The sequence below is a fragment of the Juglans microcarpa x Juglans regia genome, chromosome 5S, assembly GCF_004785595.1.
Source record: "Juglans microcarpa x Juglans regia isolate MS1-56 chromosome 5S, Jm3101_v1.0, whole genome shotgun sequence".
Classification (NCBI taxonomy): Eukaryota; Viridiplantae; Streptophyta; class Magnoliopsida; order Fagales; family Juglandaceae; genus Juglans; species Juglans microcarpa x Juglans regia.
In genome coordinates, this window is record NC_054603.1 from 25310307 (window position 1) to 25316542 (window position 6236).

Here is a 6236-nt window from a genome sequence, read left to right on the forward strand (position 1 = left end):
AGGAAGGCGACAAGTTGGAAAGGGGGCTTTCGGGATGCAATGGGCCATCGGTTAAGATTGGGCTTTTCAGTTCGTCGAAAAGAACGTGCCATGAGATGTACAACTTTTTAGTTGTTGGGTCCATGCATTTAAATGCATTTTGAGTTTGTGAATAACCCAGAAATAGGCACGGAATGGATTTGGGTTGTAATTTGTGAGTATTGTAAGGTTTTGTTAGAGGATAACAAAGATACCCAAATTTTCTTAGTTTTAAATAGTTGGGTCTTTGTCCAAAAAGGACCTCAAAAGGAGATTTGTTTTGAAGGAGTGGAGTGGGTTGGCGATTTATGAGATATGTGGCGGTTTGAAACGCATGGGGCAGTAAGAAAGGGGTAAGGACGCATCATGGAGAAGAGTAAGGCCCGTTTCCATAAGATGGCGATGTCGGCACTCAAAAACACCATTTTGTTGAGGAGTGTATGGTGCGGTGGTATAGTGACTAATACCATGAAGAGACAAGTATTTTTTTAAACCGATGAATTCACCACCATTGTCAGAGTACAAACTTTTAATTTTAGAATTGAAGCGTGTTTCAACAAGGTGTTTAAATTGGAGAAAAATGCAAGACACGCTTGATTTTGCAACCATGGGATAAAACCATATGTATTTGATATAATGATCAACAAAAAGAAGATAATACCGAGAGCCATCAATACCAATAGAGTGTGCGGGTCCCCAAACATCAGTGTAAATAATATCAAGAGGAGCATGACTTTGAAAACTATTGGAACGAAATGGTTGTTGATATGCTTTATTAATAGAACAAGAGGTACATGAGGATGACAATTTATTAGATGTCAGCGGAAGAGAAAAATGATTAACAAGACTTTGAACTATTTTAATTGAGGGGTGGCCAAGACGCTTGTGCCATCCATCAATCGAAGTTCTTTCATGCACATTTGCAACCATTTTGGGAGGAGAAGCCACCAGTGAGTTCGGAAACACATAGACGCCATTTTCACATGCACCTCTGAGTAGTATCGCCCCCTTTTTTGTTCCTTCACAAGAAAATAAAACGGGTGAAATTCAACAAAAACATGATTTTGCTTTGTAAAGTGATGTACGGAAATTAAGTTCTTGTGAATATTGGGAACACAAAGTATATCACGCAAGAAAAAAGTTTTATGAGGTGAATGTAAGGCTAGAGAACCAATGTGTGAAACAGCCAAACCTGTACCATCACCAAGAAAAACTTCATTAGTTCCATCATATTCAGAATGAATAGATAAATTTGTGAGATCACCAGTAATGTTGTGGGAAGCCGCCGAATCAATGAGCCATTTATTTTCATTAGCATGAGAAGAGGTAGCACAGTTGACAGTCACTTCATTTTTCTGCAACTGTGGACAGGCCTTGGCTGTGTGATCTAATTGATCACAAAACTGGCACTTAGGCTGGAAACGTCGCTGACTTGAGTTTGGCTTACCCGATTGTTGAGAGAAACGGCGCTGGTTAGAGTTGGGCCCAAGAGAGTTGCGATTGGGTGCAGGTTGCTTTGAAGACCCATTTCGCCCTTCACTTGCTGTCCTCCATGTGAGCCGTTCCGTTTGCTGGTGAAATTTGCTGCAGCAACAAGCTGCTGAGTTACAACATCCATTCTCCTCAAATAGCTTTCATGCCCCACAAGCAAATCAAGTAGTTCCTAAGAAACAAGGGATTTTTCCCTTGCCCGAATGGGAGCAGCAATTTTCCTAAAATCGGGACCTAAGCCATTTAGAACATAGAGAGTGAGATCGTCGTCAGAGATCGAGTGATCAATGAGGGCGATTTCATCGACTAAAGCTTTGACAGCATGCAAATAGTTTGGAACCGATCGATTCCCACGCTGGATCAAGGTGAGTTCTTCCTTGAGTTGCATAGCTCTTGTACGCGATTTGCTAGCATACATGGTGTTTAATTTTTTCCATGCCTCATGAGAGGTCTTGGCAGTGGCAATGAGGGGGGTAATGGTAGTAGATGTAGAAGCAAGGATAGCACTTAGGATGAGTTTGTCTTGTCTAACCCAATGGGTTTTCTGAGAAATGGAGGAGGAGGTGCCGTCGGATGATGGACACAGTAATTCACCGGTTACATAGTCCATCAGATCGTAGCCAATGAGGAGAGCTTCAAATTGAGCACGCCACTGTGGAAATGTGGAGGGTGTGAGTTTCTCATTAATTTGGGTAGTGATATTGAAAACAACAAGTGGTGTGGTAGTGGAAGAGATAGGTTGTGTGTTTGGGTTGTCTGAGGAAGACATGGTTGCGTTGGATCTAATTCTCGTTAGAGATTTTGGTCTCCTGATACCATATAGAAAATAAGAACATATACAGAGAGTTTTGAATGGAAAGATTCAACCATCATTCTATTCATTCTGTAGAATAGATATATACAAGATTCCATCTCTATTTTAAGAAATATACAGACGTTATAGCAGTAGCTACACACCACTAATTACAGTAAATAAATTTCATGATTCTCTGCACTCATTACAAAGGAAATAATTTTCAAAAATCATTAATTGCAGAGCATAAAGTCTATGATTCTCGGCATTTATTACAGAAGAAACAATTCTCGGCAAGCTTGAATTGCAGACTTGGTTTGCTTGATTCTCGGCTAAACGGCAGCTTCATGAGTTGTCTAAGTTTTTGTCAACTTCCCTTATACACTCTACAACTGTATATAATATTACTCATAGATAAAAGCAAGCCGTCACCTAAAAAACAAAAACCTTAATAATTAAAAGCATATTTGAGAAAAAGTTAGAAAAAAAATTTAAAACAAAAACAATGATACTGTAGATGAATATTATCTCTATCCAAACGTGGCGAATCAAAGAACTTGTGTCCAGACTAATCAATTATTGATGTTATTTGCACTTTAATTGTTTTTTTTTTTACTTCTCTCTGCATTGAACAGTTAACAATGAAATATTTTTTTGATAATGCAATCTGGAATATTAAAAAAAAAAGTGCACGAGTTGAAAAAAAGGTTTGGTTTCATGAGTAGTTTAACAGCAACGTTGGAATCCGACGAAACAAGAACATCTCTGGTTTGATTCTGATATTGACTTTGGTGTCACTTTTAGTTTTGGATAAGCTCTGGAATAGTCTACCAGATGTACAGAATCTGCTCCTAAAAACCACGTAAACTCAACTGAACCGTCAAAGAAATGAATTTTGCTATTTATATATACTACGCATTACATATCATATTTATTTTTATTTATTTTTAAATTTTTTAGTTTTATTTTTTCTAAACTAATTAGTTTCTTCTACAGTTTTATTTTTCATCCATACACCATATATTTAGTAATAAAAAAATTATATATGATATGTGGTGTGAGAATAATTAATAGAATTTTTCTAAAGAAATTATTTGTTTAAGTTTTGCTATTTATTATCCTACACACTACACACTACACTTATTTTTATTTATTTTGTTTTATTCTTTTTAAACTAATTGATTTTTTTTAAAAAAATAAAAGATAAGAGAATGGTACCTTAAATTTATTGATTGTCCTCATTTGTAGTGGAGGAGAATCATGATTACAAAATCTGACACTTGAAGGTTACAAATAAATAAAAAAGACTAAAACCCAAGCGTCAAAAAAACTAATATCCATAAAACCTCAATACAATCTAGTCCAAAATAACCACTGCAAAGCAAAAAAAACATAAACTATCTGGAAAACAAAGTTAGTTCAGACAAACAATAAAACCACAACCAAAAGACTAGCAAAAATGAAGGGAAAAAAAAAAAAAAAACTAAGAACGAAAATGTGGTAAACCCAATCTGTCAAGCCGAATAATATCCTTCAATGGATGTTGTAAATCTCAAGCATCCTCATAACAAACGTTTTGCCCATTCTCTCCCTGACGGACCAGAAAATCTACAGCTTGATTATCCTCACGAAGTTGATGTAAAACCAAAACATTTAGCCCCTCAAGATCTTTTAGCAGCTCCTCCCCAAAATTCCATAAATACCAAACAGTACATTTACCACCTTGGAGCCAAATCCATGACCAACTTGGAGTCACTCTCGATAATAATGGTTACAAAGTTTAAGTTGAAAAAGCCCCCTTAACTCTCTTTGACTCATCTTGGATCACACCACCTCCACCACTACTCCCCGGATTACAATGACAAATACCATCATAGTTTAATTTAATTCAACCCGCATGTGGTTTCTGCAAAGCCACCAGTTTATTTTGCCTAACTGAAACGGCACAACCTGAAGGTTGAGAGACGAAAGAAATTGCTCCTCAGCAAGAGACAACTTCCCTGTCTTTTAATACCTCCTACCAGCCTATGTAACTAGAACTTAACGGCAAACCAAACACTCTGAGCACTTTGAGGTTTTTCCTCCATCCTAGCCTTATATCTGCTATGCCAAAGTTTCAAAATAATCAAACATGACACCATATCAACCAAATTCCCTTTTAGAGACGATTTTTTAGCACAAGTAAACCAAGACGAAACACGAGCTCACTAAGTGGAAGTGTGCATGCATGAAACGTCAAAAGCTACACTTGCAAACTCCCAAACTTGTCTGGCCAGATCTCTCGAACAAAGAACATGATCTAAAGTTTCACACTGTTTTCTCTTGTAACAGTCGCAACTAGATGCTAAAGGAATCCCCCTATGTTGCACACAGGTCATCAACGGCAAGGCATTTAAATCTAGTTTTCCATGTACAAATAGATATCTTCTTAGAGATACTATTGTGCCAAATCCAATCCATCTACGGAACCGACTCACCCTTAACACGAATGATCTCCCAAGCACTAGAAGAAGAAAAATTATCATCAGTATTAGGCTTCCAAATAAAAGTATCCTTCCCCCCTTACTAGCCACAATATTGGAAGTAATGTATGCTGTCGTGTTCTCTCCAACCATATCCACCAACATGCCAAAATCCCAATTTTTTATTCAGCTAACATTCCCGAATTTTAAGAGCTTGATTATGGACTATATCCACCATATCCGAGAGAGGCCCTGAAGCTAACTAGCGATCATACTAGAATGAAGAATTTTTGCCTCGAACCAACACTTTAGCATCATCACAAACCTCTGGTAAAACATAAAGTATAGACTTCCAGGAATTAGAGCCCTCTAGAATAGCAGTAGACACATGTTTCTGATTTAGGTACTTAGCACGAAAAAAGTACATAAATTATCCACCGAGAGGAGACGCCAAGCCATTTTCATATGTAGTGCACGTTGGACCTTTTTTAAATCTCTAATGCCCAATCCTCTCTCACTAGTGGGTTTACAAATCTTACTCCAAGCTCTCCATTTAGTTCTAGGCGAACCATCAACATTTTCCCAAAAGAAATTTGGCAACATAAAATTAATTTTTTGAATAGTAACCATTGGGACATTCATCACAGGAAGAGTATGGATTGCCATAGAAGATAACACATGACACAATAAAATAAGACGCCTCCTTTGTGAGAGTAATTTGAACTTCCAACCAACCATTTTTTTCTGAATTTTTTCCACAACTGGTTCAAGAATTCTCACCGTAACTCTTCCTGAAACCAAAGACACCCCCAAATAAGTTAATGGAAAATGACCAACCTTCGTAACTCTCACCAGGCTACGCACTCTGGAAACATTAATTAGCTTTGAAGGAAAGAAAGCTGATTTTTCCTTGATCATTAATTGACCAGACCATTTTTTATAAATCCCCAAAGTCTCCATAAGCCTTTTCACTGATCTCTTACTACCACTGACAAAAACCAAAAGGTCATCAGCATATAATAAGTGAGAAATAAGAGGAGCTCCCAGTCGATGGTAAAAACCTTTAATATGATCTTCATCAAATTTTCCCGCAAAAGCCTAATCAAAACCTCCTCCATTAAAATAAACAAATAAGGAGACAAATGATCTCCTTGACACAAACGAGAGAAGGTTTGAAAAATCCTTTGTAAGTCCCATGCATCATCACCGAAAACCAAGGGGATTGAATACATTCCCGCACCAATCTACAAAAATTATCCGAGAAACCAAAACAATCCAAAACCTTCAAAAGAAAACCCCAACTCACCCGATCATAAGCCTTAGCCATATCAATTTTCACCATAATGTCCCCCCCCCCCCCCCACCACAAGTCTTCCTGTGAAGAGTAAACCATTTCTTGAGAGAGTAATATTTCAAAAATGATTCTCTTAAGCACAAAAGCTCCTTATTCCATAGAGATCAAGTTAGGAAGA